The 9,864-nt window shown below is 53.6% G+C and overlaps 1 long non-coding RNA gene across 1 annotated transcript; it reads right to left on the bottom strand.

Moving 5' to 3' along the window:
• Nucleotides 1-1,344: 1,344 nt before the first annotated feature.
• LOC136024521 (uncharacterized) lies at nucleotides 1,345-5,382 on the bottom strand. Its single transcript, XR_010616840.1, has 3 exons — nucleotides 5,290-5,382; nucleotides 4,653-4,830; nucleotides 1,345-2,956 (listed from the first exon to the last, which is right to left on the bottom strand). It is a non-coding gene; the product is annotated as an uncharacterized LOC136024521 (long non-coding RNA).
• Between the last annotated feature and the right edge of the window lie 4,482 nt (nucleotides 5,383-9,864).

Here is a 9,864-nt window from a genome sequence, read left to right as displayed (position 1 = left end):
CAGGGGATGTCCATCCTTGGCTGGGCAACCACTGAAACCGCTCGGTTTTCTGCCCACTTTTCTCAAGTGCTTTTCATTTCCAGAGCCCTTTAAAGACCTGATCTAATTAATTCCTCCGAGCCCCCGGGGAACGAGGCAGGTAGGGAGGTGGGGCTGGGAATCCTGCACTGGCGCAGGGATGGTCGGGAGCTGCAATCTCAGCTGTGGCCTGCTGGAAGGAGTTAAAACAGGATGTAAGGATTTTCTCTGCTGCTGGCTGTGATGGTGACACCCCCACGTCACGTTATGGCAGGGGCCTCATCCCAGACGTAGACAACCGGGGTGGGGGGTTGACCCCCATCGCCATGGCCTTGGGGGAGCTGGAGCCCCGTCACCCATCATTGGAGAGCCTGGAAGAGCAGCTGCTGTGCCTTGGGGTGCTGAGTGGGGTCCCCAGCATCTCTGCAGAGGACGGGGTGGCGGGAGAGCAGCCTATCACCATGGAAACGGTGCATCCTGTGGCCATGCGCATCCTGACAGGGTGTGTGGGGGGGTTCTTTTCCCCTCCCTTTCTCTCCTTCTGTGAGACCTCAGCATTGATCCAGGAACGTGCTCTTCGCATGTATGATCCATGCAAACACCGTGTTCCTATTGATCAGGCTCCTTTGCTGCTTGGGGTCTGCGCTGGCAGCAGGAACAAAGGCTGGAGGAAGGAGGAGAGAAAATTACACACCACCACACCGAGCAAACAGCATTGGCGGTGTCTATGGGGTCTCCGGAGCCACCTCCTCATCCCTTTCCATTCCTGTCATCCTTTGGTTTCGCCCTCGTTCATCCCCGCTCCATCTTCCCTTCTGCCTTCTCTCTCTCGCTCTTGGCCACCAGAAAGGGCCAAAATCTCCCCCCTGTGCTCCGATGGGGACTTCCATTGGAGGGGCTATTTCCAAGACCCAAGTCCCTGCATGTCAGGGGACCAGGGTTACTGTCCTTCCCCTCCCTGTTTGGTATGGGGGGGGGGCACTTTGTGTGGGGTGTCCCAAACCCAACTCCCTTTCCAGCCGAGCTCTGTGTGAGCCTCAATAATTACAGGGATGAGTCAATAACAATTAGGTCTAACAGCCACTCAGCAGAATTGACGCAAATTATTTTAATTTTATGTTTCTATCGATGAACTTTTCCAGGTTGGAACCTTCTCCCCCATTCCTGCACTTCCCGGCCCCCCCACTCCCTGAGGACACCCCGCTGCCTGCGCCCCAGCTCGGGCAATCACTGCTAGGGGACAAGGTGAGGCTCCACCAGCCTCTTCTCACATCCTTGCTCCAAAAAGCCGCATCCAAAGGCGGAGCTGGCCGCAGGGATGCTCGTGCGTGGGCAGGTTTCTTCCGTCAGGAGGAAAACCTCTGCTTTTCCCAAGGAGGCGATTCCCAGTTGAAGTTGTGCATTCAGGCACAGCCAGAGGCTGGTTTCAGGCTTGGTTTGCTGGGGAATGGCACCAGGCTTTGTTTCACAGAGCGGAGGGCAGCCTCCTACAACAGGGTCTTTGTGATGTTTTAGGCATGTATCTTCTCGTTCATGATGGGGGTACAACACGCCAGGCTCTGCTGATATGGGGTTGTGGGGGGGGTTCCCCACTATTCTATGCAATTGACCCATTTTATTCTATACAATTAACCCAATTTATTCTGTACAATTAGCCTATATTGCATAGAAATCATAATTCATCTAATCAAAATGATGCCTCTAAAGCAATCATTGTCACGATCCCACACCTAAAGCTGTCTTAAATGGCCTTCTATGGGACGTACAGCCGCATTCCCACTACCCAGAGGTTGGGGCTCATCCCGCAGGTTCAGGTTCTGTGTCTGGGGCTTTGCAACCCCTCCACTCTTCCAATAGCCCAACCGCCCCCCCCCCCCCAGCGTGTGATGTATGCACCATGGGCAGCCATTCTTCAAAAGCAAATGAAAAAGCACAATTAAAACACATTTTTTACACTGGCTGATGACCAGTGAATTATTCCTTAGATTTTTTCCTTTCCTATTTATAGGACTGACCTGCATCACATCCCCTGGGATGCTGGAAGCTGCAGAGCTCTATGGACCAAAGGGGTTACCTTCAAGCTGTGGTCATCGAGCCTCCCACCCATTCCATGAGGGAGACTTCTCTTGGCTCCTTTCCTCCTGTGCCTCTTTAGGTGTTTTCTTCCCCCCTTCTCAGTGCTGGGAGCTGGCACTGCAAAGCTGTAAATTGCCAGCATCCCATCACTGCTGACCTGCAGCTTTTCTCTGCTCCTGTCATTAGGGCAAAGCAGCCCATTGAGTGGGTGACAGGTGCTCAATTGCTCTTAAGTGGCTCCCAGATAATTGGGGAGGTCTTTAGCTACTTGTAACTTCCAATAACAAACAATAGAGATGGGGGGAAATACACACATGGAGCACTTAACCGACGGCTTCCTTGTCAAAACTGCATTAGGGCTCTTCTTCTTCCTGAGGACCAGCCCCAGGCTATCGCTTGTATGACACTGTGCCACCTTGACAAGTGATAGCCACCTCCTTGCTGTCACTTTGAGGTGGTGGACGATGAAGGATGAGTGTTGGGAGCCAGGGAGCTGCATAGGCAGCTTGGAGATGGAGGTTTGTGAAGCCTGGGCTGGAATGGTCCAAATCTCAGACCCAAAAGCCAAGATTTACTTATCAGGAAACGTTGTTGAAGGAAAAGCTGGTCTGAAATCCCGCATCTTCAGCGCAGTTTGCAGGTGATGGAGCTCACTTTCAGATCATTTCTTTCAGTCTAAACCCAGGGTGCTGCTTCTGCCAGCTCTGAGCACAGTCGATTGCCTTGTGAGGTCCCTCTTCCCACCTCAAAATGGGTTAAGAAAGGGCCTTTTCCCAAAGCTTATCAGTGGGTCTGCAAGGAGACCTGTCCACGAAGCTTTCACCCAACTGCTCTAGCGTTAGTCCAAGGTGAGGTCCTCATCCTTGGTAGGGGGGAAAGCAGAAAGGAAGAATCAACCTCTTCAGAGCTGCTCAGCTCAAGTGGGCAGCTGTGTTAAAACTGCAATTCCCTCAAAAAGAATCACAGAATCCCAGCCTGGTTTGGGTTGGAAGGGACCTTAAAGCTCCTCCAGCTCCAACCCCTGCCACGGGCAGGGACCCCTTCCACTGGAGCAGCTTGCTCCAAGCCCCTGTGTCCAACCTGGCCTTGAGCACTGCCAGGGATGGGGCAGCCACAGCTTCTCTGGGCACCCTGTGCCAGCGCCTCAGCACCCTCCCAGGGAAGAGCTTCTGCCTAAGAGCTCAGCTCAGTCTCCCCTCGGGCAGGTTCAAGCCATTCCCCTTGGCCTGTCCCTACAGGCCCTTGTCCCAAGCCCCTCTCCAGGTTTCCTGCAGTCCCTTTAGGCACTGGAGCTGCTCTCAGGTCTCCCCTTCAGGAGCCTTCTCTTCTCCAGGCTGCCCCAGCCCAGCTCTCTCAGCCTGGCTCCAGAGCAGAGCTGCTCCAGCCCTCACAGCATCTCCACGGCCTCCTCTGGCCTCCCTCCAACAGCTCCACATCCCTCTTGTGCAGTGCTGAGATCCCCTCGGTCTGTTCTTCTCTGACCAACCAGGCCCAGCTCCCACAATCTCTCATCATCAGAGATGCTCCAGACCCCTGAGCATCCTTATGGCCTCCACTGGACCCTCTCCAGGTGATCCTGAGGCCCAGGGAGAGGGTTGCAAACACCCCAGTTTTTGCTAATGCTGCTGTCCCCATAGCGAACGGTCCCCCAATAACAGGGACCCTCTACCATAAATCACCATTGATTCACCACGAGAAGAAAAGGGCAACAAATATTATTCCCAATGAATAATTCAAGCAGCTCTAAGCCATGCGTTGCGTGTTCATTACCCTCCACGAGGACCTGGGGGATACAGCTTGAAAGGCCCTATAAAAGGAAACGGGGGAAGATTTATTTGTAAGGTTGGGCAAATCCCGATAACCCACTGCGGGAGGGGTTGTGCGGGGTTTGCTCCGAGACCATCGCGCTGCTTATCCCGAGCTCCATCCTCTGTCTCACTGATGCTTTGTTAAAAAAAGAAAGCACTTATGGTGCTGTTGGGGATCAGTCCATTTGCCTTTCTTCCCCGCCGAAGCTTTCAGGGATGAAAGCACTCTAAAGTGCTGGCTTCCGTGTTTGGAGCTGAGTAGTGAATAATCCCTCTCCTTCATCCCTCTGCCCACACGGGAGGCAGTGGCAGAGTCCCCGCACTCACACCAGCCTTTGTGGCTCAAGCCAGGAGTGAATCTTCACTCCCCGGCACACCGGAGCCGGTGTGGGGGGCAGTCGGTGTCTGATGGAGGTGTTGAGCCCACTGGGTTGATGTGACTTTACGCGGTGCCACCAGGAGCTGGGTACCAAGATGGGGTACCCAGTCAGGCAGGAGCATCCTTCTGCCCCCCCCGACTTGGGACAGTGATTCCCATCCCAGGTGTGCTGCTGTGGGACACGGCTTCATGGTACTGCCTTCTCCACACAACCCCTTTTATCACCTTTAGCCTCCTCCCCAGGGAAGCAAGCACACTGGGATGTCTGATTTTTGGAGGGGCCTTCCTGAAGCCACATGGAAAGGGAGGCACTTTTCCTTAAAAAGCTGCCTTTTTCCTTGCAGGAAAAATACAGTTTTGGGTTTTTTTACCTTAAGAAAAGTAGATGGAAAGGTTGTGATGAGTTTTGGAGGCAGGCATCAGCTCTGCTGCAGTCACTAGCTGGCCAGCAGCTCCAGAGCTCGCTGGTGGTGGTCATCTATCCATGCTGCTGAGCTCCTTGAAGCAAGTGCTGCTTCCCCCCGGGTACAGCCTCCTCTCAGGGTGCTCCTGTAACAGAAATCAGCTTCTGGTGACTCCCCTTACCTGCTCATTCAGAGAAGCAGCACCATTGCACTAGGGCTGGTCTTGCCGTGCCCAGATGGATCGTCTGGGCTGAGATGCTTCTGCTTCCCTGACTTGTACTTCTAGCTCTCCTCTCTGTTTTCTCTGCCAATAAAACCTGCTTCTGAGATTGAGCCCTTGATCAATGGTGGCAGGATCCATCTCCCATCACCTGAGCGGGATGAGACCGAGGTGGCCGGGGTGGGCTGATGGGGAGACGTCGCCTCCTCAAGAGGACAATTCATCCTGGCTATCGGACACCAGCCGTCAGAAGGGACAAATAGCTCTCGGAAGGTGCCAATCCTTCTCTGCCAGCCATCAGTGTGGGTGACCAGTCTGAATTGAGCACCTTGCTTTTGGGCAGCCAAAGCCCAAGACTCTGCTGGGAAAAGATGCTGCTCACACCTGACCTCGTGGAGGTCCCTTCCACCAGCACTCCCATGGCTCAAGGGGACAAGTGTCACCAAAGGGCTCAACTCATGGGGTTTCCAGTCCTGACAGCCCTGGACCGGTGGGAGGACTCTGTCACCTTCCTCCAATGTCTTTTACATGGTTCATTAAGGCAGTGGTATCTTCGATTACCCAGGTGTGGTTTGACCCAGCATCACTCATCATCACCCATCTGATCCACCTGTTGAAGACAAGGGGAGATCCCCCATTGCTCCCACACCCAGGCTCGTTGGTGTAAAGGCCACCAGGACCAGCACAAGAGCCCACTGCATGAGCATCTCTTGAGCCATAATTTCTGTCCGAGCCAGGGCACACTCAGCAGGAAGGTGCCCAGTGGCGACTTCATCTCCAAGTGATGGAGAACCCATCTCTAGCACTAGATAACTGGTGGTGATTAATTACCCTGGCTATTAAGAGCATTCACCCTGTTCCCAGCTTGGATGCCAGCAGCACTGAAGTCTCATTAGGTCTCTACCACAGAGACCCCACGTTGGTCTCTGCAGAACAAACCCATCTTTTAACCTGTAAAATAGCCTCGGGCTCATGACGTGGATGTCGGCCTTTGCCAAAGATGGTGCAGTGGGGGCTCAGCAGGGGGGACAGGGACAACTGCCCCTCCCGAACCAGGCTGCTGGTGTGAAAGCTGTCACTCGAAATGCAGACTCAGGCTCCTGCCCATCCCGAATCCAGGCACTGCACTCCATGGGATGCTCCTCAAGCCTGGCCTCCATCCCTGCTCCCCCCAAACAGCCCGGCACAGCCAGACCCATCAAGTGAAAGGTGGAAAAAGGTAATTAATCTACAGAGAAAAAAGTGTTAATACCTCTAAGACACCGGGGACACTGGCTGTCAGCTTCCACCAATTAGTCACCTAAAACCCTGCCTGTATGATCTCTGTGGTACAGCTGAGTTGATTACTCTAATTAATTTTGCATTGATCTGCATGGATCTGCAGCACCAGGGCCTATCACGAACGAAGGAGGAGATGGATGCGTGAGCCCTGCTGAAGTGTGGAGGAGGGAGAGCATCCCGGGCACGCTGCTTTGATGGCTCATCCCAGTCCCCTTTGAGCTGAGGCTCTGGAGGTGACAGCTCTATCCTCAAAGCAGATGGGTGAAGAAGCAGGGACTCATTCTGGGAGCACCCTGCATCCTGGAGGGTCTTGTCCCGTCCTGTTCCAGCCCCCCTTGTCCATCCCTACACACATCCCCACACCCTATCCCCCAAGTGGTACCCTGGGCTTTTTCTTTTTCGGAGCAAGGATGCCCTTTGCCATCTCACAGCAAAGACCATGGGGCTGCTGCTTTCCCCCTGCCTTGCTGGGTGAATCCCACCCCTCCTGCTGATGGAATCCAGCTGGATCCCTCGTTGCATTGTGCCTAAATGCCGAGGTTTATCCCACCTCAAGCAGGCTCAGCCTCCCCTTTTGGGGCACTTTTCTCCCTGTGTTCATTTTGGGGGTCACTGGAAATGCAAACATTTGGCATTTTCCAATTATTTGCTTTTCTCACACTTTTCCCCCTCTCTCCCTGGCTAAAATTCGACCCCAATGAACAAACCTGCCCTGCACATCTCATAAACCCCCAAATCCTCCCTGCACCCAGCACTGCCAGGACACACATAGGGCAGGATCCGGCACGATCCTGCTCAGCAGAGGTTCTCCTCCTCTTTAGGGGTTATTTTCTCCCTTCCCCAACCCTCTCCCGAAGCCTTGCAGCAGGAGGGATCGCTGGCTCCTGGGCTGGAGGTTTCACGGCTCATTTCCCCATCTCCTGGAGCTGATCCTGTGCTCTGCCTGGGTGCAGTGCTCTGCGTCCAACCCTGCCCTACGGCACGCACAATGGGCAGCACAAGGCTTTGCTGGAGCCAGGACAAGCAGGTCTGCAGCTTCTTGCCTTGCCCCAAGTGGCTCCCAGTGTCCCGGGGACCTTTTGCTGCCTTTGATGTGGTTTTAACCAGGGAGGCAGCAGCAGGTTTGCAGGAATGCTCCTGCTCTCGGCTGCTCTTTGATCTGCTCTTAACACTTGAGGTGTGCCGAAGGCTGTGGCCAGCTCCCTCCTGCGTGTCCTTTGGCACAGACACACAATTCCCTGCCCTGCATCATCCCAGAGCCACGACCCACCAGGCAGCACCAAATCCCTCCTGGAGCAAGCCCACCCTCAGGCCAGGCTCTTACAGAACCCCCCCCAAGCAGCTCCCAACACTCATCCCCAACCATCTCCTTGGCAGTTCATTAAAGGCTCAGTGCTAACAAGAGCTCCTCGCTCAGTGCTTTCACCAGTGCCACTTTCAGCTCGGGATTTATTCGTCTTGAAGAAGGAAAACCGCGACATGGAGAGGTTGGAACCAGCCAAGGATAGGATGAGGCAAGCGAGCAGAGCATCCTGCGTGCAAAGGGTTAGCCGCTGCCTTCATAAACATAATTTCCTGGGATTAATATTAAAAACGTTTCTAATGGCTCCCACTTGTTTACTAAATAGCCAGCGAGGAGATAAGTTATCAACTGCGGCTATAATTTGCTATTAATCAAATATTCAAATCAGTGCTGCAGTTGGCCGCAACGGGACACACACATAATTCTCCAGCTCTGGTAATAATTAATCTTTTTCCCCCCTTTTCTTCCCTTCACTTTGGACTCTTGCAAATATCTTTTGGTGTTAAGAGGTCCCCAGAGAGACCTGCCTCTAAATGAGGTGTAAAAATCTAAGCCGCACAAAAAATAGCATGCGGCTGGGATCGATATTCTCTTCACAGCTACATCGATTAACAACAATATTCTTCATTTATTAATTATGAAGGGGAATTTTCCATCCTTGCATCTCTTTCTCTGCTTGTTGCTTGGGTGGGTTAGCGGGGCCTCGGTGCGTCCTCCCATCCCTCCCTCCCTGCGCATCCTCTGGATGCTCCCTGCATGCTGTGCCCTCTCCAGAAAAGCTTCCAGTTCCTGCAAGGGCTTTTGCTGCAGAGCTCCCAGCAGAGCTCAGCTCTTGCCCTGTGATCTGCTTGGACCAGACAGGGAGATCCTGGCTGGGTAGACAATGCTTCAAGCAAGACAATTCCACTAGCTGAGTCCCTGGGCAATCCTCCTGCGGAGAAAGCTGGTAACTCCCATAGGAAAACCTTCAGCACAGGGCTTTGCAAGGGACCTAGCACTGTGGAGCCAGCCTGGCTTCTGCAGGGTGCACAAGGATGCTCATGGGTCACTGTTTGGGAGATGGGAAATAGCAGGGGCAGAGAGCAAGAAGGGGCAGAGGAGATGAGAGGAGGCGGGAGGCAGGGTCAGAAACCTCAGGGGCTGAACCCCTTTCATTTTGCATCATTGTTTTCTCAGGGTGCTTGTGGGAGCCCTTGAGCACTGCCTGGGAGATGCTGCATTGAGCTCTGTGTTTGAGAGATGCCCCGTAGCCAGGAGCAGCACTGCAAGCAGTGATGGAGCTCGTGCACAGACTCGACATGAGCAGCCAGATAAAAAGTTTGTCCCAAATCCCTCTTCATCAGTTAGTACAGCAATAGGACAAGGGGAATGGCTCGAACCTGCCCGAGGGGAGACTGAGATGAGCTCTTAGGCACAAGCTCTTCCCTGTGAGGGTGCTGAGGCGCTGGCATAGGGTGCCCAGAGAAGCTGTGGCTGCCCCATCCCTGGCAGTGCTCAAGGCCAGGTTGGACACAGGGGCTTGGAGCAAGCTGCTCCAGTGGAAGGGGTCCCTGCCCGTGGCAGGGGCTGGAGCTGGATGAGCTCTAAGGTCCCTTCCAACCCAAACCAGGCTGGGATTCTATGATTCTGTTCTAAACACAAAAAGGACTCACGTAAGAGGTGCAAACAGGAATTGCACTCATGGAGCACAGAGCACCATCACTTGGATCCTGCCCTGAATAAAGAGAGCAGCCAGAGACTGCTCCTCAGCGCTGGCAGGGGCGCTTGGCCCAGGCACACCTTGTACTGCGAAGCATGTAATCGTTATTTAAAGTGAAAATTACCACCGAGCTCTATTAGACTTTAAAATAAAAATTAGAGATTTTTAAAATGGATTTTCCCTAACGAGGAGCGTGACGGATGGGGGTATTGGAGCCCATGCGAGCCGGCTGCTGCTGAGTGAAATGAAATGGCATTAGGTAGCATCCCTCACTCTCCCCATGGTTCTCCTCCTTGCAAAATCCATACCGGCCCTGGCACTGGGACAGGGGCCAGGACACATCCTTCCCTCCAGGTTAAAGTAGGCAAAGACATTTCCTTCCTCTCCAGATACAGACTTTTCCCTTCTCCTAAACCAAAGGTAGAATTGAAGAGGCAGGTCCATCCCTTCCCCTTGAAAGGCATTTGCATGCCCTGGAGCAGCCCATGTCCGCAGGTGCAGGGATGCAGCCCTCCCTCATCCCCTTTCCCTGTACCACCATTCCCAAACACCCTCAGTTTTGGAACAGAATTCTGTTTAAACGGCAAATTGCTATTAAAGCATCAGCAGGGTTAAAAGACAGTGGTTTGGGGGGGGGGTGCTCTGGGTGACCAAGCTCTGTGTGAGAGCGATGAAG

The sequence above is a fragment of the Lathamus discolor genome, chromosome 21, assembly GCF_037157495.1.
Source record: "Lathamus discolor isolate bLatDis1 chromosome 21, bLatDis1.hap1, whole genome shotgun sequence".
In the NCBI taxonomy this organism is placed as follows: Eukaryota; Metazoa; Chordata; class Aves; order Psittaciformes; family Psittacidae; genus Lathamus; species Lathamus discolor.
Note: the sequence above shows the minus strand (reverse complement) of the source record. Positions and strands in the feature narration are given on the sequence as shown.